Below are 25,614 nucleotides of genomic sequence, written 5' to 3' on the forward strand. Positions count from 1 at the left end.
CTCTCACGTCTTGTCTATTCTACATCCAAATGATGTCTCTAATCTTCCTCTTTTCCCCACTTCTAATTCTAGCACCGCCCCACCCCCAGCAGCCTAAGCCATTCAGCATGCCTAAATGCATATCAGGGTAACTCCTCAGTCACAGCTATCTTTTTATCCTTGCCTGGCTCCTAGACAGTTATCATATCAGTAAGAGCAATGACAAAGAAAATCATATTATGCACACCTGCTTTAAATCTTTAATTTTCTCCCTTATATCTAGAATAAATATAAATTCATTCCATATCATATAAATAAATCCCTGAACTGTTCATCTCCAGCCCTTTTTTACAAAACTCCTATTATTCCACAGTCCTCCAACTCATTATATTCCAGAACAAGGGACTTCTAAAATGTCTAGAACAAACATTCTACCCCAAATTAAAGTATATGTCTTTGTTGCTCAAAACCTTCTTCATTTACTTATTAGCATAGTATTTCTACTCATCTTTTATAAATAAGTTTAATTGGTAATTTCTCAGAAATTTTGTTTCAGAATAAAGGTCATTCTAATAAAAAATATTTTATCTAAAATAATCTCTTCTTAATATTTAAAATAATATTTTATTTGTGGTATTTCCCTTGCTGGAATAAACATCTCCCTGAAAGCAAACAAGATGTCCATGTTTTTCCCTCTGTGGCAAAACTGTACAGTGATTAATGTATAGTATGCACTCAATAAGTACTTATTAAATTAGTAAATGAATGAGTGAACCAACTACTACTCACAGCCTTAAAGTACTGTGTTTTTCTTTTAGTTAAAGTACTAAACAAATAAGAAAAGTTTACATGTTATTATTTTTAGCCTAAAAATCAAAAGAAAAAAATACACATGTTAGAAAGATACTATTACCACTCACATCTTGTAGAGAAGAAAAGTAAGGTCCCCAAAAGGTCTCATAACTTCCCAAAGTCATAGGGTCAGCAAGTGCTGAAATCAGTCCTTAGATCCAGGTTTAACATCAACACCTCCACTCTCGAGTTTTTACGAAAATAAATGCCTTAATTTTGATTAGGTTGGCACTTTTTCCACAAATTGTTATCATTTGTTTTAGAGAAGTCATCTTGATCATTTAAAAGTCTGTAATGCCCACCAATATATGTGGATTTATTTTATTTTATAAAACATAGGATTTTTACACTTATTGTTCATATGTATGTTTAATCATCTAAATGAAAGAACAGACCCTATTTTCTAACAAAATATGGACATACCTTGTAGGATATCTTGTCTTATATTTTGTTATACAGATGTATGACCTCAAATTATGAGTTTTAAAGTAATTATTCTGTTGCACATTACATTCTGAATACTCATGTCACACTAACAATTCCAAAATTATAAAGCAGAATACAAAAAGATTGCAAAACTTTGTTTTTTAGCAATTTTACACATCACGAATATGAAAAATGTGCCCACAGGATTGATTTCAACAAAGCTTATAAAAATACAAGCACTGATTTTTTAAAATTACCTTTATAAATTAGTGTAATGTATATTTATGTGCATAAATATCTTAATAAAATTGTTTTTCTAGAAGAGACTTTTAAAATGTTATTGTTTCATAAATTGAGTCTACTGTCCACAGCTAATCTCACAATATAATTACATGGAGACTAACTGCACGCCCCGGATAACAACATGAGGATACTTCCCTATGTTATCTATATTTACTTCGCAGGTAAAAAATGACTTTGGGGAAATTTATGGGCAGCTTTTCTATGAAAGACTCCTCTAGGTTGATTTATTATGGGCAATAAAATAAATTAAGACACTAATTAGCTGTGCAAACCTCAGGTGGTGATGTGACCATACAGAGGACAACACATGACAGCCTTTTGAAATGTGTTTACAGTTCTGAATGCAATAGAAATCAATTATTATTTCTTTTAAATTCACTACAGCTCCAAAATTAGTTACATCAGCTCTTTAAATAAAAAATGTTAATGAAGCTGAATTAATTTATTTATATTTAAGACAAAAAACCCATGACTTCTACCAGATTTATTTTTGTCCTAGACCAGCGAGCCATCAGCCTGCCAGCCAGTAGTGAGGAGGTTAAAAGGAAAGGGTATTTCTTGAAATACCTGTCTACCACTAATGCAAGAGTGACTTTGTTTTTGCCAATAAATAAAATCAATTCTCTACCTTGTCTGCCACTGGTATGGATGGAGTCGCTGCATCCATTTAGTCCATCAATTGCTTATCTCACAGGAGTGCTGGGTTAAATGCTTTTGTTCAGGAGAAAACAAGAAATAAAACCACAGCCAGTAAGTCTGAAGTTTTAAAATACTGAAACTAGCCTTAAGTAAAGCGAATAAGGAGACTACTCATTTTGAGATACCTCATTGATTTAATTATTGACACAGGTCTTTCTGGATGTTTTGAAAGTCTAGCTACTCCTTCAGATAGGGTGAATCGAACATACTGAGGAGCCACCCACCAAATCCATGTGATATATGTGTTACTTAATACTGGGATACTTCAATAATTACTTTTTTATAGCAACTCAATGCTAATTCAAGAGGGAAAAAATTCACTCCTCCTTTCTTTTGTATTTCAAGGACATAATATTGCACAAATTAACATTAATATCACTTGTTCCATCTGTCTATTTTTTTTATTTTTCTGTATTTATTGATGAAATAGAGAGAGAGAGAGAGAGACATTGTCTTCTTATTCTACTTATTTATGCATTCACTCGTTGTTTCTTGTATGTGCCCTGACCAGAGATTGAACCCACAACCTTGGTGTATCGGGAAGATGCTGTAACCAACTGAGTTAGCCAGCCAGGGTTTAACCGTTCTGATTTTAAACAAAAGAAAATATCAGAGTTAACCTATTTCACTCAATTCTTTGCACATAGGTTATTGTTTTTGTCTTTGTCAGTGGGGTGAGAATTTAAATAGCTTTAAAAAGACCTGACCCAAAAAAACTCCCACCAGAACTTCCTGAATTGCTTCACTTCATTTATGCCTTAGTAACCTTACATAAACGAAACTGCAGTCATAATGGATGAGCAGAAAGGGGAACTCCCCGGAAAGCTTAGGAACTATAGCAATCCAGAAGGGAACATCACGGGTACTCTGGGCAACTTTGCCTTACGTGACTCTCACCTTGTGCCACATGGTGCAGGCTTTTGTTTTGTTTTGTTTCTGCCTCTCTCCATTGTTCTGTTTTATTATTTTCTTTTCTAAATGCAGCTATAACTTACCCATAATTTCCCCCAAAATGTTGTTCTTAGCACCTAAATCTTTATCATATATACAGTTCCATTGCCACAAATAATCAAATCCATGTTCTACTTAAACTTTTCCAAAAAAGAAAATCTGATTGTGTCAGTCAACACTTCGGATCTTTCAAGGCTGACAAAACAGAATAAGACATAGATAAATCAATCAATCAATCAATCAATCAATAAATAAATAAATAAAAATACTGCTCTTTGGTCAATTGTCAACTCTCACTCAATTAGCTTGGCCTTTTAGTGGACTTGGGATAGCAAGAATGTTCCATCCAATAAGGTTTTTACAATTACAAGATGGCTGTAAGAAATATATATTATATATAAAAAATGGAATACACATTTATGATAAGATTTTTGTCAGTATTCCATTTTAAATTAAGAAATGATTGGTTATGAACTTTAAAATTCTTATTTTTGGAGGAATGTAAATAATGGAAGAAGTTTTGCTCAAAGTGAAAGATTGTATCCTATAAAACACATTTTTTGGCTAAGTGACCCTTTGGCACAGGGTGTCAAACCTTTTGGCGTCTTTGGACCACATTAGAAGAAAGTTGCCTTGAGCCACACATGAAATACACAAACGCTAACACATAAAAGCCCTACAGGAGAACATAGGCAGGAAAATCTCAGATATTTCATGCGGCGATATTTTCACTGATATGTCCCCTAAAGCAAGGGATATAAAGGAAAGAATAAACAAATGGGACTTCACCAAGATAAAAAGCTTCTGCACTGCTAAAGAAAACATCAGCAAAATGAAAAGGGAACCAACTGTATGGGAAAATATATTTGCAAATGATAACTTGGACAAGGGTTTGATCTCCAAATAATATAAGGAACTCACACGACTCCACTCCAGGAAGACAAACAACCCAGTTAAAAAATGGGCAAAGGACCTGAACAGACACTTCTACAAGGAGAACATACAGAGGGCCCAGAAACATATGAAAGGATGCTCAGCATCACTGGCCATCCGAGAGATACAAATCAAAAACACAGTGAGATACCACCACACACTGGTGAGAATGGCCATCGTAAACAAAGCAACCAACAACAAATGCTGGTGAGGTTGTGGAGAAAAGGGAACCCTAGTACACTGTTGGTGGGATTGCAGACTGGTGCAGCCACTGTGGAAAACAGTATGAATTTCCTCAGAAAACTACAAATGGAACTGCCTTTTGACCCAGCAATTCCACTGCTAGAATTATACCCTAAAAATCCTGAAACACCAATTTAAAAGAACCTATGCATCCCAATGTTCATAGCAGCACTATTGACAATAGCCAAGTGCTAGAAGCAACCTAGGTGCCCATCAGTAAATGAGTGGATCAAAAAACTGGAACATTTACACAATGGAATACTACACAGCAGAAAGAAAGAAGGAGTTCCTACCCATTGCAACAGCATGGATGGAAATGGAGAGCATTATGCTAAGTGAAGTAAGCCAGTCGGTAAAAAAGAAATACCATATGATCTTACCTATAAGTGGAACCTAATCAACAAAACAAACAAGCAAGCAAAATATAACCAGAGACATTTAAATTAGGAACAAATTGACTATAACCAGAGGGAAGTTGAGAGGGGATAATGGGGGGAAAAGGGGGCAGTGTTGTCAGGAACATGTATAAAGGACATGTGGACAAAGCCAAAGAGGGGTAGGATCAAGGGTAGGAGTTGGGGATGGCTGCAGGACGGGCAGGAGGGAAATGGAGACAACTGTATTTGAACAACAATAAATAAATTAATACACAAACACTAACAAAAACTGATAAGCATCCCTGGCTGGTGTACCTCAGTGGACTGAGCATTGGCCTGCAAATGAAAGGGTCTCCAGTTTGATTCCCAGTCTAGGGCACATGACTAGGTTGCAGGCCAAGTTCCCAGTAGGGGCATGTGAAAGGAAACCACACACTGATGTTTCTCTCCCTCTCTTTCTCCCTCCCTTCCCCTCTCTCTAAAAATAAATAAATAAATAAATCTTTTTAAAAAATAGTTTTAAGTAAATTTAAGATTTTGTATTGGGCCACATTCATAGCCCTCCTGGACCTCATGCAGCCTGTAGGCCATGAGTTGGACATCCCACAAAATTCCATATCTGTTGTTTAAAGAAGAGGCATGAAGCCTATAAAAATATTTTAAAAAATGCTGACATGTATACTTACATGGAAATGTTATGTTTTAAATTATGACCTCCAAAGCTTTTAACTTACCTCAAATTACTCAACCATCAATATCAAGAACATATGTTAAGTGTAATAATTATAGCAAATGCATTAAAATATTAAGTGAGGATTACTAACAAACTATATTTTTCAAAATCTTTGGCAAGGATGAATTATTTAACTCTAAATTTATTTTAACCAAAACAAACAAACAAACAAAAAGAGTATTGACTCTTGATTTACACCATACATAAAATTACAAATATGATAGCTACTCTAGGAAAGCATCACTATTCCCTGGATCCTATGAAATTACTTCCTTGCATCTCAGAAAACATGATATTGCTCAGTATAATAAATATCTTCAAAAATGGTCTTCTTAGTGTGTACAGTAAAGACAAACTGGGCTGTTTTTTCTAGTGTGGGCGGATATACCAACATGCGATTCACTAAAAACAATTGTATATGGTGGGAAGGCAGAGGTGAGTAAAGGCTCTCAGGAACAAAAGATTATGACTCAGTTCTGAAGCTTTCTGATGGTCAGAATAAATCCAAAAATAAATGTATTGGGGATTATTAAAGAATGACAGCAAAAATAGACAATTTGCTATAACTCATTGTTTAGTGGCTTTTGCATTTCGGTGTGATGTATAAGTATATCTGAGGCCTTATTTTCAGGAAAAAAAAACCTATTGAGAATAAAACATATAATATTTTATATTATTTGTCAAATACAGGGCCATATGCTTCTACTGTCAGGTCAGGAAGGAGTCTGGTTTGCTTTCCTTATTGAAAGATCAGAAACCTGATGAAGACACATCACTTGAAAGAACATTACCACATAGAGATTGTCCCAGGTTAAAAAAAAAATGAGGTTCTACTCTAAAGTAGCCAAATGTCAGCAAATTGACCAGATGTTTTACCAACTATAATATCCTATCTCAAGGCTATGGAATATCTGCTGCTATATTTTACGGGAGTTCACTCACAATTTTAGATCTTACATTTAGACCGAGCATACATACATCTGGAAGGTATTATGATTCATACAAGCTATAAATAATTTATTGTTATTGCCTTGAAGTAATGCTATTTTTGTGACTACATTTACAATATTATTACTTTTTTATTTTTCTTGATTTATCACATGATGGACCCATCAGGATAATGCTGGCTACTATGTAAAAGCTTTGCTCCTAGCTTGGTGATACTTACAGTATTTAACTGTGCAATATATTTGCTGATATTTTCTAATATATTTTATTTTAAATTTATTATTGTCCAGCTATAGTAATTCTGCCTTTTTCTGCCTTGCTCACTCCAACCCCCCCACTCCCACAGTCTAATATATTTTATTAGGTAAGGAAGATGTTATTGTTGAGAGTTTAAAACTCGAGTATATTTCAAAATTTGTTTAGACTCAGTAATAAGACTGTATCACATGTCCTTTTGTAGGAAATAACTTTAACATGTTTTTAATTTATTCCATTGTACAACTAGTTTATGGTATTACTGTTATATAGGTCAATATTTTTAACTTATAACTTCATTTACAATTTTGAATTATTACTAGACAATTTTACATATTTTATGCATTGTTATAATAAATAATAAGTATATTTATTAGTTATAAGTATAATTAATCATAATAATTTTATTATACTTATGTATAATAGTTAATTGTGTGATTATTAATTATTATAATTAATTAATATACATAAGTATAATAAAAATTAAACTCCTCTTTATAAACTGTTTTCTTTATTGTTTTATTCAAACTTCTACTTACATCTTGTGCTGCAAACACTAAGCCATCAAGCTGAATTTACCCTGAGTAAAGAGAGAGTTTCTGATGGAAATACTGCTATTTATTACAGAGCCAACCAACGTTCGTAAACACTAGCAAATACAATCTCTTCTTGACCAGTCACTAGAATTAGAGCTCCAGTATCAGTTTTGAAATTTGTATTACTTGCTTTTCCTAATGGCCCATTTATGTAAAAAATATTGATGTAAAATTGAAGTAGAGCTATGTGGAGGATTCATCAGTCCGTGGAGGGTGGGTGCAGCCTCAGAGAAGGATGAGAAGATTGCAGTCGCGGAGTGTAATGAGAAGGCAGTCGGTTATGTTCATACCAATTCTCATTACAATCTTTGTCACTGCAATGCATTCATGGGGTATCATTTTCCACCCTTGTTAGATTCTTTGTCAGAAAAATGAGACATCATTCATGCCATCTGCCTCTCTTTCTCACACCCCTCCCAGACACTTTACCGTATTTTTCACAGATTGCATTAGAGGAATAAATTATGGAACTCATACAAAGTCCATCGAAGAGTCTCAATATCAGAACACAGTCCTAAATTGTGAGTCCCGCAGGCCACATAATAGAATTGTAAAACAAAATAGTGTAATTACAGATAAATACACTGCACTGAAATAAAAGTGCATGCAAATGTATCCCTTGCTTGTACGGCATAAGTAAGCAAAATTTCTATAAGACACTGTAGTAGCTTGGAATGAGAATATTATGAATGTAATTAACAAATCATTCCAATTCCTAAGCTTCCACATCCCCTCCTCTCCCAATCACTCACACAGGCAAGTAGGCTGGTAAGGAAATATGTGTGTGTGGGTGTGTGTGTGTTTTCATTGTGCATATTTGATCAAAGTGAAAACCTGCAGCAGAAAATTTGGAGAAGCCAGTTATTTCTAAAATCTTGATAGAACAACAACAAAAAGTGCCACTGAAGCTCTTTGAAACTTTATTTCCCAAGAAATATTCAAATTCACAAGTGTAGTTCATGTTTGCTTATTATCCTGACATAATTATGAATAGCCCTTTTTTCACTTATAAATTTCCCTGTTAAACAATTTTACTGCCACTATATTTATAGGCCCCCATGAGCCTACCTCCCAGAAAGATCTACTTCCTCCCCAGTTAAAAACAGCTTTCATATTTATACGCATAAACTCTTTTTTCCCTCAGCTAACCACATTGTTCCTAAGTTTTGCAATGAAGTAGGCTCGTGTGTGTCAGCCTCACCTTCTCTGTGGGGGCTAGGGGCGTGGAGATCTAGCCCTTCAATCTGCTCTTTGGACAACCCAGGTATTGTAACCTTAATAAAACTATATTATGAGGAAAGGAGTCATTAAGTGAATTATTTTAATTGCAATAATTATTTATATTCATTTTGCCTGAGTTTTACTGGACATCCTAAGTAGGTATTCATACCTACTGCATTTGGTAGACAAGTAATTATTTTTACATAGTCACTTTCCCACTGCAGCCTTCAAAGGGGCAGATAACTAATGAACTAGAATCTAGATACAGGCATACCTCATTATATTAAGCTTCACTTTATTGCACTTCACAGATGTTGGATATTTTGACAAATTGAAAGCAGACTCACCAACGAGCAAAATGATTATGACTCACTTTGCTGCAATAATTGCTTTATCATGGTGGTTTTGAACAGAACCCACAATATCTTCAAGGTACACCTATACTGGCGTGTTTGTTTTGTTATATGAATAAGTGTGGTACTCTGAGGTGAAAATATTCCTTGATTAAATAAAGTCAAGCTTACTTCTTTCAATTTTAGAATGAGTATTAAAATATTAAAGTATAGGCCCTGGCTGGTGTAGCTCACTGGATTGAGTCCCAGCCTGGAAATCAAAGGGTGACCAGTCCGATTCCCAATCAGGGCACATGCCTGGGTTGCATGCCAGGTCCCCAGTGGGGGGCACACGAGAGGCAACCACACATTGATGTTTCTGTCCCTCTCTTTCTCTTCCTGTCTCTCTAAAAATAAATAAATAAAATCTAAAAAAAATTAAAGTCTAAGTAAAGTAAACTGAAAACTGTAGTAAAGAAATCTGTTTAATATGATAAACACTCTGCTATGTAACACCTGTTATTAGGACACAGAGGCAGACCTTTGAAGTGTACCTTGAAATATGCTGAACTAAACAGTTAAATAGTCCTTGTTCTAATAATTGCATGAAAAAGAACTTGAAGCTACTATTAAAGAAAAAAATTCACATATTAAACCATCCCTGTGGTTACCCTTAGATATATACTCCTTGCTAAAATAGAGGCAATAGGTACCCTCAGACCTTAGGTCAGAGAGATAATTTTCAATACAAGTAAGCCTACAGAATATAATTAATTTTTAGGTCAAATCCATTTCTGAGTCATCTTTAGAACTAGGTCAGCTGCAGAGCTGTTCCAAATAGATGAGTCTATCACAGAAAGATCCTGAATAGAAATGATACTCTGTGAGTAGAATCAGTAAGATGGAAAGATAGGAGGAGGCTCTGGAGTCCCGCTTTACCCATAGACACACCAAATAAGCAGCTACACATGGATCAATCCCCTCTGAGACAAAACTGGAAACTGGTTGAGAGACTTCTGCACCAAGTAATGGAGAGAACTTGCACTGAAACAACTAGAAAGCTGAGACTCGCTTGTATCATAAACCTCATTCCCAGCACAGCACCATATAATTAGGAAGAAACCCTCAACTTCCAGCTTCTCCCTTATTTTAAGGAGCAAAGGATTTGGACCAAATATCTAGCACTCCAAATTTTATTGCTGTTGCCAAGAGACTGGCTTCTAATACATCCGTCTCTGGCAGCTGATGGGGCCCTGCATTTGCTAGTCCTTTGTACCTCAGAGAATAAAGAGGCAGTTTTAAATGAACACAAAAACACTTCCTGTGGCTCTTCTCCTTGGCTCAGTGCAGAGCAAACAGGGGAAAACAACAACAACAACAGAAAAGAAAGAAACAGCTCTCAGATTCTCCTTGGAGATATCACACTTCTTGATTTCAAACTTGATTACAAAGCTATAGTAATTAAAACAATGCAGTACTGGCATCAAAACAGACATAGAGACCAAAGGAAAAGAATATAGGGCCCAGAAATAAATTTACACATTTACAGTCAACTGATCTTTGACAAGGGTGCCAAGAACATACTATGGGGAAAAGATAATCTTTTCAATACGTGGTGATGAGAACACTAGATATCCCCAAGAGAATGAAATCAGATCCTCATCTCACACCGCAAAGTAGTTTCCATTTGGAGCCACCACTCAACTGTCTTGTGGCAACAGGAAGCACTGACCGACTATCTCACTGCATTCACTACCATGTGTCTGCGTACGCCTCACTTCCTTTAGTTTTTCCCCAGTCGACAACTGAACACCACTGAGGGAATTAGTGTAGGCTCATTCCTGCAGTATATGGGAATCCTTTCTCTGTTGGGCAGCCTTGGTCCAAGGACTTAACCGACAGCCTTACCAACACTGCCTTTGGGCCCAGGCACAGTCTGACTTCACTTTCAGCTCTTCTGCATACCCACACCATCGCTTCCATTTGTCAGGCTGGAAATGTAATCTGAAGGCTCTTCTTGCACAATTATCTTTTACCAGAACTTCCTCCAACCAATCTTTTGCATATCTAATCTTGTCCTTGGCTCTGCTCCTTGGAGTACTCAGACTGGCACAGATAATAACCATTGTCTTAAATGTTAAATTGGTTTAGATCATTATCAGAAATAATAAAAATGTTACCTCTTCTATCACAAAAGAATGATTATATTAACAATATAGATAGTGTTTATTTTACTGTTACTATGAGGCAGGTATGACCTTAAGCACATTACATGTATTATCTTATTCTATTCTCATAATAATTCTAAGATGTGAAAACAAATGAAGGAGAGCCTTTCCTTCTGGCAGAAAACAGACATACGCTTGAAAAGGGCAATTGAAGAGGGTTAAATAAAGAGTACATTTACAAATGTGTGGCCAGATTAAAGAACAAAACAAAAATAAGATGTAGAGACACCTTGGAGCTAACAGCTAGCGAAGCCTCACCACACCCACTGAGCTCCAGGCAATACTGGGGGAAGGAGAAGGTAACCAAATGCCTTAAGAGTTGAAACTGAGAGAACTAAGGGAAAGACCGGCATGGGATGGGAACTTTGTTCTTAGGTAGGAGAATACAGAGTCTGCAGGGAGACAAATGGGGAATAGCTACACAGAACTCTCCGTGTATTCTCCAGTCTCCCACCAGTTCTCCTGTTAGCCAACCCCAACCAGAATCTTGAAGGCTAGAGAGCCCATTTGATGCAGCCCATACACGTCAGCCACCTGAAACTCAGAGCCAGTGAAGACTGGTAGAAAACACATCTGAATGAGGACAAACAAAATACATTAAGGATAGGAAGGTCATCATTTAGTCACATTACTTGTATATCACATAAGAGGAAGTACTGGAAACTGAGTTAAAATTTGTCCAAATCCATAGGTTCAATTCTACCATGTATTATTCAGGGTTCCCCAGAGAACAGAGAAACAAAACTGAAAAGAGGGAGAAAGAGAGAAAGGAGGGGAGGGATGGAAGGAGAAAGGGGGAAGGGGCAGAGATTGAGAGAGAGTGATTGAGACTGAAACTGGTTGATTATAAAATATTGGCTCATATAATTATGGAGGTTGAGAAGTCTTATGACCTACCTACTGTCTGCAAGCTTGAGACCCAGGAAAGTTGGTATAGTTCAAAAGTCCAAGAGCTGAAGAACTGATGGTGTAGAATCCAGTGTGGGTCTGAAAGCCTGAGAAGCAGAAGTTTGGAGGACAGATCAATGCCCCAGCTCAAGTAGACAGACAGAGTTAAACTAACCTTCCTCTGCCTTTTTTCTTTCATCCAGGCTCTCAAGGGATTGAGAGTGTGGGTTGGCTCACCCACACTGGGGAGGGCCAACTAATTCATTCAGTCTACCTATTCAAATGCCAGTATCTTCCAGGTTCACCCTCATAGACATGCCCAGAAATAATGTTAAACCAGTTAACATGCGCATCCCGTGGCCCAATGTCATATCGGCACATAAATTCATGATCACATGCAATTATGCAATCGTGCCTTCCTCAAAGGTAGTGTTATGATGAGTTCCATTATTATTTTTTCCACCAACAAAACAAACAATTAGATTATATTAATCATTCCTGAAGTAAGCAGCAGCTACTAAAGAGAGGAAAAATTTCACATTGTCTTAATCTGGTCAATGTCAACAAAATTATGATGTCAGGAACAGTTTCTCAGCCAGATATTTGTATGACTATGGGGTGAAGATCACCTCAGAGCCCCCCTCCTGATGTGAACTGCTGAGGATCCGGTATTACCAGGATTGACAAGCTAGGATGGACAAAGAACTGGAGAGACTAAGCTAAATCACAGAGAGAAATAACAGTCCGAAAAAGTCAACATCTCCAGTATCATCAGTCACTGAAACTATTCTGGTAGCACAAGGTCATCTTTAACTGGCAATGATACGACTGAAATAGATCATTTAGGTAAGGGAAACAGTGTTGCAGCTAATTTGATGCTCACCACTCATTTTCAGGTCTCAAGGGAAAAAGTACCAGGAAGCCAGAGTTCAGATTTATTTTACACCAATTTTTTTTCCTGAACATGTTTTTTTTATTCTCCTAGTTTAACCAGTTGAAATTCCTCTTTAAAACATTCCATTAGTAAAAATTTTAAGATAAGGACTAAAGTGGTAAATCTGCATTCCATCAGAAATATGGAACACATACATTTCTCCAAATAGGGATTTTTCCCTAGAGTAGAACAAATTTTAAGGTATATATAATTTACATATATGTTTATATATATACGCATGCGCATGCATGCGTGTGTGTGTGTGTGTGTGTGTGTGTGTGTGTGTAAAATCTAGAAGATGAGTGAAGTAAATCCACTGGAAACAGGAAAGCTGCAACTGGACTTTGAGACACTGAAATGTGGTCATTGTAGTGAGGAGCCCTGGAGACACTGAACTGCAACATGTTTGGAAAGGAAATAAAGCCAGACGACTAAAATATACTTTTAAGCTGCCAGCCCTATGTGTCCTCTTCAGTTAGCTGCCAGGTACCCACACATAGTTCTAGGGAAACACCTAATAGTAGCTTGGATGTAATGAGTGTTTGGGGCTTAGTGAGTGGAGATAAGCATTACCTCCCTACACACATCTCTCTGCATTCAAGTGTTTATGTAGGTGCTTAGTAATCACATGCTTGGAAAGAGACTTGAGTCTAGGATCCCGGTCTTTGAAATTCCAGAAATGCCAAATGGCAGGGTCTTGATATCTGGGAAGAGGAATCAAACTCTGCAAACGAAGACAGAGGTCTGGGGAACACTGAATGTATGTGTATGTGTGAATGTAAGGAGCCGGAACAGGAAGGGAAATGGTGTTAGACAACTTTGCTTTAAGTACTGACCTTGACATGGAGTGAAGCAGTGTCACCAGGAACTAGGGCATTGAGCCCAACAGGATAAGGTGGCCCAGTAAGGACCCGAGTGGCCAACAGCTTCAGCATGGCTCTCAGTATTGTTGCAGCTTCCCCAGAAGTCCGGATGAAGCTGTTCCAGAGATGCTAGGACTGGGACAGTGGGAAGACACACGCCCTCAAGGACTTGGCGTGCCTGTACTCCATCTTGCCTGGAAGAGAGCAGCAAATGAGCAATAAAAACAACTGAGTAATGAAAAAGCATTAAAACACTGAAATTACTCAGAGTTAAAATTTTAGGAAATAAAGACACCCAGAAAGTGGTAAATTGTAGAAGAAAACTTAAAGTATTACAAACTGGAAGGCATTTCTGTAAAATACTTTTTCCAAAGCCATAATTTCTTTTTGTTATTTTCCTCTGTCACATACATTTTATATCAGGATTAATATCATCTTGATGAAAAGTGTGAACTTTTAAGTTTCATCTGTTCATCCACTTTTTAAATTTTATTCATTTACTATTTCTCTCATGTGTCCACCATTACAGCTGTGGCAAGGAACTTTGCTCTAGGTGAACAAAGGTTTGCGAAGTCAGATTTTTCACAGATCCCATCACATGCTTTGCAAACGTGGACATGCAGATATCTGCTAAGGCACAAATTCCTTATTTAGTAGTTCAAACATTAGATTTCACACTGGGACATCTGGAATTTGGAATATTGACAATATCTCTGTTCAGTGTCTCAATTGTTCAACTTCTAAAATGAAAGAAATATCTTCCATTTCCATTTCTATCCTCATAGGTGTGTTTTAGGACTAATGAGATAATATTTATAATCTTAGGAAGTAGATAGCTTTCTTTCTCAAGACATTAGTGTGCAATTTAGTGCTTATGGAGAAGCAATTTACTGAATGGCACCCTAGTGGTATAAGAAATATTTCAAGGACCGCTTCATTTTGAGGAAGAGAAAAATTGGTGGATTCCGCATAGCAGAAATTGACAATACTTATAGTTAAAAACTTTTAAGCAATTAAAAAAAATAAAAACTAATCAGTACAGTTTCTCTGGAATACATTTCTTGAATTTACATATTTTTTTAGTTTTCATTTTCTCTTTTAAAGACAAATATTTTCTTATACTTAATTTGTAATTTCTCCTTGTTCTCTTTACCTTTCCATATATTTACTTACATTATTAACATTATTTTCTGAAAATGTCACCTTTTAAGTTTTATATTTAACCCATTCTTATTGTTTGGTGTTAACCTTATTGCTTCACCTCATCCACTTACCATTTCTCTCCCATGCCCACCATTACAACAAAATGTAACCATATCCTTAATTATTTTTTAATTAATGAGGGAGAGAAGTAAATATTTCCAATACACAAATTTTACACAAACTCATATTATACACTGATAATGTTGGAAAACCGGAAAGAGTACATTTTCTCAGGGGGAGCAGGTTGGCATTGCTCATTTCCTGTGCTACAGATAGCTGGGGCACTGAGGGTTCAGACTGTGCTTGTTTTTCAATTAGTTTTTATTTTAAACTTATTTGTACCTAATTTATTTTCCACTTGTATTTTAAAGAGCAAAAACTAGCAAGGAAAAAAATCCAGCCACTTTAACAAATTGATTCTAATAAAGAAAAGAACTGTACTAGTCTAAATGCATGGCAGCATGGGAATGTATGTCTACCATTTTAAGTACAGTTTCTATAGTTTATAAAATTCCGAAATCATTTTTAATAACTAAAATGTACCAAAAGGATTATTAAAAGACATACTATTAACTATTACATGAAATTTGGGAGCAAAAAAAAAATAAATTCTTTAAAAAACAACAAATGGAATGTATATTCTATATCTAAAAAGTAATAATTAAAATGATGGATTATTCTATTAATATAGTAAAACAAATTTCTCCTAAAACAGGCATATGAATATAATTTGAAACTATTCTAAACACAGCAGTTGAGAGACCACCAAGATATCTTGAACCATCACACAAAGGTTAGAGCTGGTTAAGTTTTTGAGCCTGCAAACTTCATCTGTACTACTGCTATTACTACTACTACTACTATTATTATTATTATTATTATTATACACAGGCATTAGAACACAGGCTGTGAAACTGGGGTCAGAATCTACATTTACAAAGTCAATCTAGACAAAGAAAAAGCAGAATTTGTTATCCTTTTTCTTTTGTGCCTAATTAAACTTATAAACAGGAAGCCCCTAAGATGTTAATAGCTTAACTTTTACTTTTGCAATATTTTTTGTATTGTCAAAAGTTGTGTTTCAACTTTATTTTTGCAAATCACATTCGAATTATAGGTATCCTACTTTGGTAAAAAAGCAAAGGTATTTTTTGTTGTTGTTGTTAGAGAAAGGTGGTAATCATTATTGTCATTCACCCCACTTCTGGTTCCTCTGCATTCTTGAACTATATGGATTGATATTTCAAGCAAGTTCCCATGTGGTGGGCAAGGCTGTGTGAGTAAATCTGGGCAAAGTGCATAATGCTGCTGAGATGCCCTCCCCAGCTCTCTTTTCCCCTTGTGGTGCTCAGAGCCAACATTCAGCACAGCAGTGCTCAGGCAGGCCCATCTTAGAGTGAGGAGGGTGTTTGAGGGAGGCAGCACTCTCTGCTCACTCACAATGCAAAGGTGTCATGAACAAGAAATAAAACTTTGGGTTATAAACTACTGAAATTTTGGAAGTGCTTGTTACTGAAGCATAGCCTAGACTTTGATGACTGCCAGGGCTATCTGGATTGACATAGGAGCCCAGTGTTCTGCATTTCACTTTGAAAGGTATAACTAACTTCTTATAATTTCAAAACTCTTAACTCTGTAGGTAATTTTCTTTTTAAGACCACCTTTTTAAACTAAATGACAGAGTGGTTTTGACTTTTATATTTTGCATGGTAGGTTAAAGGCAAATTTAATAAATACTGAATTTCTAGAAAGTCACAATCAAGGAATGAAACATTAAAATTAGACCTTAGAACGTCCACTAACATTCAGAGCTTTTTGGTACCTGCTGGTTGGCAATTTTCCTCCCAATATAACTTCATTGCTCGGTAGTTTAACTCTCAATGGGAAAAGTAAAACTTTAGAACACTAAGTCTGAGATAAAGAGAAGACTATTCAGGGGTTTTTTTGTTGTTGTTTCGTTTTGTTTTTTTAAGGCTGGAATAATACATCATTCCTGCTCCAGCATCCCCTAATGCTTTCAGAAAGAGGTGTTTACTAAGCATTGAATGAATTAATACATGCCTAATTCTATCATTTACCCTTTAACAAGTTTCTTCAAAGGCCCTCCCACTGTTTCCTGAGAATCATAGAATAGATTCACTTTAACATACAGTTTTCAACTCCAAATTGTGAGAATATGCTTCCTACATTGAAATTGAACCCAAGATTACTGTTTTTTAAATAAGCCTAATTAATTTTTACATATCAGAATGTTTCAATTCATAGATTTTACAAGCAATGTGGATGTGGACAATGTTTCTTTCCATGTACATTGTTAGACCAGTAAAATAAGAGGAGACTTATCAGTTTTAAATGAATGTGAAGCTTATGCATGCCCTTTCTGGGGTAGATGCCTAAGACTTCATTCTTCTCCTGAGACAGCATGTATGCACAGAGGGCAGGGAAGCACAGCAGTTAAGACTGTAGGGCCTGGGCTGGTGGCTTGGATTTGTGGCTCCACTCCACCGCTAAGTTAATCTCTAAAGTATCAGTTTATGCATGTATAATACATATGGTGATAGTTCTAATTTCATACATTCTTCACAATGACTAAATGAACTAATAAAGCATTTTGCCTAACACATATTAAGTGCTTTAAAAATGTTCATAGCAGCACAATTTGCAATAGCCAAGTGCTAGAAGCAGCCTAGGTGCCCATTGGTAAATGAGTGGATCAATAAATTGTTGTACATTTACACAATGGAATACTACATAGCAGGAAAAAAGAAGGAGCTCCTACCCTTCACAACAACATGGATAGAACTGGAAAGTATTATGCTAAGTGAAGTAAGTCAGGCGGTGAAAGACAAATATCTTATGATCTCACCTATAAGTGGAACCTAATTAACAAAACAAACTGGCAAGCAAAATATAACCAGATACATTGAAATTGAGAACAAACAGACAGTAACCAGAAGGGAAGCAAGAGAGAAATAACGTGGGACAGAAGGGAAAGGGATGTAAATGAACATGTATGAGGGACCCATGGACAGAGCCAAGGGAGGGTGGGATTGAGGGTGGGATGTGGGCGTGGGTAGGGTGGGGGGAAGTGGTGGTGGGAAAATGGGAACAACTGTATTCAAACATCAATACATAAAAGAAAGTAAAAAAAAAAGAAGAAAGAAACATGAGATTAAAAAATAACTGGAAATTATCTATCTGCTGAATTTGACACAACAGAATTAGATTCTAATCATTAAGAGATAACATTTGCTTCTTTTACAATATGTTTCAATTTAAAACATGAAGTTCTGTTTTCACTATGTTCAGTTCCTCTACCTCCATATCTTTATTTTTCCCTGTCTTAGTTCTGTTTCTAAAAATCTTTTGGATACAGAAAATTAGTTTATTAAATTCATTTCTTATTCATTCATAATTGTGACCAATTTTCCTCCAAAATGGATCTGTAATATTTCATCATTCCCTTTTGAACTGTTGGTGGGAATGCAGACTGGTGCAGCCACTGTGGAAAGCTGTATGGAGATACCTCAAAAAATTAAAAATGGATCTTCCTATTGACCCAGTGATCCCGCTTCTGGAAATATATCTGAAGGAACACAAAACACTAATTCAAAAGTACATAAGCACCCCTATGTTCATTGCAGTATTATTAACAATAGCCAAGTATGGAAGCAGCCCAAGTATCCATCAATTAGATGACTGGATAAAGAAACTATGGGACATTTACACAGTGTGATACTACTCAGCTATAAAAAAAAAAGAAAATTTTGCTCTTTGCAATTGTATGGATGGACCCAGAGAACAATATGCTAAGTGAAATAAGCCAGTCGGAGAAAGACATACCATATGATTTCACTCATCTGTAGAATCCAATGAACAAACTGAATAAGCAAAACACAGACAGACTCATAGACGAGAGCAGAATCAAGCTAGTGAAGGGGGGCAGTTCAGGATGGAGGGATTAAGCCAAAAGGAAAAAGGACTCATGGACATGGACAACAGTGTGGTGATTGCTAGGGAGAAGGATGTATAAAGAGACTAAATGGTAAAGGAAAAAATACAATAAAGATTAAATTAAAAATTAAAAGTAAACTATAGACAAAAATAAAAAATAAACAAATATTGATACAACAAGAACATCAGTGTCTAGATATTAGAATGTGAAAAAAATTTAAGTGTGAAAATCTGAACTATGATTCCTAATGCATAATTTTTTTTCCCTTGATTGAAAAGATGGTCAGTGACTGGCTCTTTCCCCATTGGAAGACTCTTTCACGTTTTCAAAGCCTAAACAATGATGAGAGGAGCCTATGCAATACATTATAAAGAACCAACCTAACCTGGACACACACACAGAGAAAGAGATTCTACTGTCCTTCTGCAATTGATGTATGTTTGAGAAATAGAAAAGTACCATATTTTTCATGACTTCCTTTTATATTCTGCATGATTTTGTGCATACATTTAGAGGACAATGACTATGTCTACTTGATTTTTTTCAAAAATTAAGAGAAAAACTTTAATTCATTTAATAGGTTTTTCTACTGAATAACTGGTTAGTGATGGTTTCATACAGTTATCTAAATTAACTAAAGGTGTGAGCAGTAATTATAGCCTCAGCTTTTTTAAAAAAATATTTCTGTTGTCTGCCAGTTTTGGCTCTGCTTTCACTCCCTGTATAAGTACAAACAATTCTGACTATGATATGTGATCTTAAAGGAATAGTTTATGTTGCCCTCTAGTGATTCATATGAACATTGGAAAAGTGGCATAGACTTTCTCAGCTATTCAGAACTGTAGAGACTTCGTATGTTACCATGTAGAATCTATACCTGTTTTTCATTATTTAAGTGCCATAATAGCTTCAGTTTTTTCTATTTTATCTCACTATTACACAAGCCCAAACTAAACTGTTCTTTATTCCCCTTAAAAAACAAAAACATGATAAAATATGTCCAAACTAGAACAAGAAGTATTTCTTTTTCAGTTACCTCTAACTAAATTTTTTGTTTAACTAGAGAAGTCATTAACCTAACTGCATTATTAAAAGTTAATCACTTTTCTTTTTTTATTATTCCTGCATATAAGAAATGACAAGTAGATTTCAATACCTCTGAAAAGGTCTAAAGTAATATATATCAATGGTGCATATGTACTATCTCTGGAATAATTTCCTGAAATGCTTGTTTAAAATACAGATTCTTTGTCCTCAAATCTGAATCAGAATATCTGAAATTGGTGCCAAGGCAGCTGCGTTTTTATTTGGCTTCCTAGTTATAGTAAGTTATTCTTGACCATTTAAAATACTTCCCAGATCTGAGCCCATCCTATTTCTTCCCATGTAATTCAAGTCTCCTCTTGCTGGATTAACCTTTGCTATCTATCAGTTTCTCACAAATGACCTCCAAGCACAACTACTTACTTCTGACATTTTATCTCCTTTCCTGATTTTTCTTAGGCAACATTGCCTCTTACAATTTTATCTTAATTTGATTTTATATAACAATTTATGCCAAACATTAAGAAAATTCTCCTTTGAGTAATTTAATTTCTAAAATAATAGTCAGGAGAACTTCATAACTTATACCATGATTTATTTTTATTTTTACAAATGTTAATTTGGAAGCATGTTTCAATTGAGTAATATTTAAAGCATCTCATGCATTATCATTTACAGTACCTGTATTTTCCCATTGGTTCTTTCATTAAATAGCCACAACAGTGCTTTTAGATATTACTACTACTCTTCCTATTTAGAGCAGAACACTCAGGACAATAAAGTTTAGATGATTTGACTTAGTAACTGAACACAGGAAAGAACTAGAATTCAAATGTTCTTTCTACTATGCAAACCAAGATGATATTTGAAAAGAAAATTTTAAATTGTAGGTATTTTCCTTGTTTTGGCATGGGGAAATGAGAAATGCAAAACATTTCATGGTAGAATGTGTTTAAGAAAAACATTTTTGCTTCAGTAGTATCTGTTTTATTGTTAAATTGTTTTGAAAACATTATTGATAAAGTGGCTGACCTAAGAAAATCATTAGAGATCAACAAAAATGTGTTTGCCATTCAAATTAGGAATAAAAACATCTTAAATAGTTAAGAGCTTGACTAAAAGCAAAGCCAGAATTGAATACTGCATTTACAAGTTTTTGAACTAAAAAAAAGATTGAATCATATTTCCCATTGCATTTTGCCACTTTTTCCTCTGGTGCTTTAAAAATATCTTCTAGTTTAGCCCTGGCCATGTGTGTCAGTTGGTGGAAGTGTCATCCCATGCCAAAAGGTTGTGGGTTCTATTCCCAGGTTGCAGGTCCAGGGGTTCGATCCCTGGCCAAAGCATGTATACAGGAAGCAATCGATCGACATTTTACACATTGACATCTCTCTCTCTCATAGCATTTCAAATCATATGTGTGTGTATGTATATGTGTTCAAATACTAAAAGAAATTATTTTAAAGGTAAATCTAAAATTTACCTTTAAGATTCCATCATATTTACAGAGACTTATAATCTATTCAAGAAAGTTTGTGATTAAATAACCTTGACAATTTCACCTCAAAATAGAGCAATTTGAAATGGACTAAGAAGAAGAGGTAGATATCAGCAACTGGAGATAGTAAGGATTCTTAGGACGAGCTCAAGAAAATCAGTAAAGTTACAGAGTCAGGACTGTGTGGGCAGGTCCAGAAAACATGTTTCAGTTCCTCTTCCTTGATGTTTCCTCTTTACTGGGTATCTGAGACTCGCAGCCTCCTACTTTGCTGACTTCTCTAGTCTCTTCTCAGTCTTCATTTGTTACTCTTCCTTTGCTCCATAGAGCTCTCTTCTCCTTATGTGTTCAAGCTATATAATCTCATCCATGACTTCAATCCTTGGCTTTACCTACTACCTATATGATCATGTCTACCAAATCCAGATCTTTAACCCCCACAACCTACACAGAGTGGATATTCTGGTGAGCCGCTCAGACACCTCTTTAAGAACCAAGGCACACTTTCCCCCAGGTGCTTGGAGTGTTGCATTGCTCAGTCCAGTTCCCTTGCAGGAACTGCATTCATCAAAAGAGAGCTTTTTCTTTAAAAGAAAAAAAAAAGATTCAATATGTAAATGAGATCATACCCTATTTGTTTTTCTCTGTCTAACTTATTTCACTTAGCATAATGCCCTCAAAGTGCACCCGTATTGTCACAAAAGGCATAATTTTCCACTTATAATAAAAAGTATTGAGACTGCAATGTACAATTTGATGACTACAGTTCACACCACTGTATGGTATATTTGAAAGTTGCTAAGACAGTAAAGCCTAAAATTTCACATCACAAGAAAAATAATATTTCTCTATTTTTTATGTATCTGTACTAACTAAACTTACAATGGTAATGATTCATAATACATGTAAATCAAATCATAATGCTGTACACTTTAAACTTATATACAGTGTTATATGTCAACTATATCTTAACACAACTGAAAAAAAAAGAGAGCTGCCTTGCCCAAAGTCATGCCCCCTCCTCAAGGATGCCCACATCCAATAATTGTTAAACACAAGAATCCAAAGTTCTGTAGCCCTTGTGTGTCAATGCAGAGCCCCCAAGATCCCAAGTTTTCCTGAGATGGGTCTAGTTTAGAAGCGGATCTCAGTTCAACTCCCCCAGCTGAATAATTCTACTTCCCTCAACCTCACCCAACCTCCAGTGTATTTTAATACTGAAGTCACTCCTCAATAACTCTTCTCTATGCAAACCTTCATATCAGAGACCATTTTCGAGGTAATATGACCTTAAACAGTATCTAGCTATACTAGGTCCTCTCTACTAGGAAGAAAAAGGCTTTTCAAAGTCAAGATACTAAATAAAAATTAAGCTTGATTATCTTTTTCTGCAAAGCATGGTTATTTGTTTATGTTTTCTTTAGAAATATTCTGTTATACACCTCAACGGTGCCCTCTTCATCTATACACCTCTTCTTAAATGAACTACTTCATCCACAATCTGAAAGGAGCAAGCCTATGTACTTCAGAGACTACCATTAATTCTTCCCAGGGGTGGTCATTTCATTCTAGCAATCAGGGATTTGGAATAGGACATAGGACAAATACTGAGTTACTCCTTTGATTCTAGACTATAAAATTGGCGCTAAATTTTATTTCATGCTAAACCCAAATCAAGCAGTCTGAGATCATAAAATGGAAAACAAATACTACAGACTTTTCAGAAGAAGCCATGTTGCAGAGAAAAATAACATAAGTTTGTAGAAGGAAACATAAATTAGAAGTCATTTAGCAGAAGACAGGGGTAGACAGGGATGGAATACATGCCTAATTACCTCCTACTTTCCTTGTATTCGGACTATTACTTTTTGGAATTTGGTTTTGTAATATTACTCTGAAATCTAGTAGTAAGGATTATATTTACCACCAAATAAAATATCTCCTGCTTTTTAAAACAACACAACTTATCCTTTTGTTTCAATCAGTAGTCTGCAAGACATTGAGGCCATCCTTATTCCCCAGAGACAAATAATTCTTCCTTTTTATCGCTACTGTTCTGTCTCTCTTTCTCCAGCCCTACAGGAGGTACCAAAGCTGAGAACTTCCCTGTTCCTTGCCTGTCAATACAGAATCATTGTCCATGGTTCAGACTCTAGTCTTGACCTTCTCCGATCAATCCTTCATATTTATTTATGAGTGTTGTCACTAACATACTAATCTGATAGTGTCATTCCTTGTTACACATTCTTCAACGATGCTTTGTCCATAAAGGTTGAGAAAATAAACTGCTGTAATAACACACAATATTCTTTCTTCTATGGCTCTATCTCACCTGACTAGCTACTTCTGTTGCAAGGATTGCTTGATTTTTATTACCCTTCCCACAGTTTCATAAATTTGTCATAATTTCTTGTTTCTTCGCTTTTGCACATTTTTCCCACTGCTTAGAACATTATCTTTCACTCTTGTGGAAAACCTTATTCATCTTTAATCTATCATTTTAAAAGTCACTGTTCTCAGCCAACTGGGTTATAAACTTCATCAGGACAAGAATCATGCTTTGCAGTAGTCACTGCCGCTCCTCCACATAGGTGAGGACCTTCCGTGCAGCAGATCTATCTCCTGTTTTATGAGTCAGCTAAAGCCTTTCTTCAAGTTAGGCAGATTTGGGCATTCTTTTTGTCATAAAGAATTTTGTGTATTATTTCATCATCACAATTAATATTATATTGTCATTTTTGTAAGCCTCTCTCTTCACAAGAATAAAAGCATTTTGAGGTAATAGTCCATAAATGTTCGTGCTTTCAAATGTTGCCCAGAAACTAACTATGTACTTGGCATATTGCACTCAGGAATATTTGCTGTATGAATGAGGGAATACTCACAGGATAGAAATAAAAGATAAGGCTGCAGCTCTAGAGAAAGCTTTCAGCTCTCAGTTGGAAGGTAAAACCTCTGAGGAATAAATCTAGCAATTATTTTTTTAGAACAACAGAAACAATATACATGGACTGAGAGTGAGAATTTCCCCCAAAACGAGATTGTATGAAGAAGTAAGGAATGCCACAAACAAGCTATATTTACAGAAAGCAGTCTGTTGATTCAGGAGGCAGGAGGGAGAGACTGCAATATCAGCAGCTGTGCAAATGCTAAATTCAGGGAGCTGGGAGTAGGAAAATGCTCAAATAATGTCCTTTCACATCCAACCTTGTGCCATGGGAATAATTCCTGCAACCTGGTGGCAGAAGTCTGGTTTTCCCTAGCCACTGGTGCCTGCCCTCCCCATACACACCCCCACACAAACAGCTCCTACACACAACAGACTTGAGAGAAAATGAAAGGTGAGCAATGATTTAAAAGGAAAGTCAAGGAAGCTATACAGAAACAATGCAAAACAAAAAAAAGAGAGAGAGAGAGAAGAGGAATGAGAAAAACAAGAGGCAGATGGAGAGGACTTAAGGAAAAAATATGTTTAAGACATTGAGATGATTCCAGTACATTTAATGAAACAGCCAACTCTATAAAATAATAACCCAAAGGGAAAGGGAAAGGCTCAGAGAAGATACAGTGAGAAAATGGAGTGAAAAGATTGAATGTAAGAAAATCAGGAAAAAGAAAGTCTCCACAGGAATGAAAACCATTTATGATGCCACAGAAAGAAGAGAGAATAAAGCTCAAAAAATTAAGTCATGTAAGACTATATGCAGAAACAAATAGTTAAGCAAAGCAATATATTTAAAATATATTTTTCTAGTAGCAACAAAAATATGACCTGCATAAGAATAAAGCTAACAAAAGACACTTATTAACTTTCCATAGAAAATAAAACTTCTTAAAGAACATAACTAAATAAATGGAGATACCAAGTTCATGAATAGAAGGTTCAGTAACAGGTAAGATAACAAACAGATGCTACGCAATTCAGACTAAAATAAAAATGCTTTTCAATCAATATTATTCTTACATAAGTATGGAATATCAAAAGGCTGTGTATGTATAGCCAAACTAGTAAGACTAAAACTGAGGTAAAGTGACTTGACAAAATGTCTGGATTTATAAAGCTATTTTAATTAAGACCATGTGGTATTTTTATGTGAACAATTATTAATAATTAAGATGATATAATTTACACATATGGCTCTTACTTTACATA

General features: G+C 35.6%; 1 long non-coding RNA gene across 1 annotated transcript in view; it reads right to left on the reverse strand.

Annotated features, from left to right (window-relative positions):
* The window catches only part of LOC128780635 (uncharacterized), a 57,813-nt gene extending 43,955 nt beyond the window's left edge, over positions 1 to 13,858 (reverse strand). Inside the window, exons 1-2 of the long non-coding RNA XR_008426576.1 lie at positions 13,735 to 13,858; positions 11,974 to 12,071 (exon numbers count right to left, since the gene is read on the reverse strand). This is a non-coding gene — a long non-coding RNA (uncharacterized lncRNA). The remainder of the gene's footprint in view (positions 1 to 11,973; positions 12,072 to 13,734) is intronic.
* Positions 13,859 to 25,614: the final 11,756 nt, after the last annotated feature.

This window comes from Desmodus rotundus, chromosome 4 (assembly GCF_022682495.2).
Source record: "Desmodus rotundus isolate HL8 chromosome 4, HLdesRot8A.1, whole genome shotgun sequence".
Taxonomy (NCBI): domain Eukaryota; kingdom Metazoa; phylum Chordata; class Mammalia; order Chiroptera; family Phyllostomidae; genus Desmodus; species Desmodus rotundus.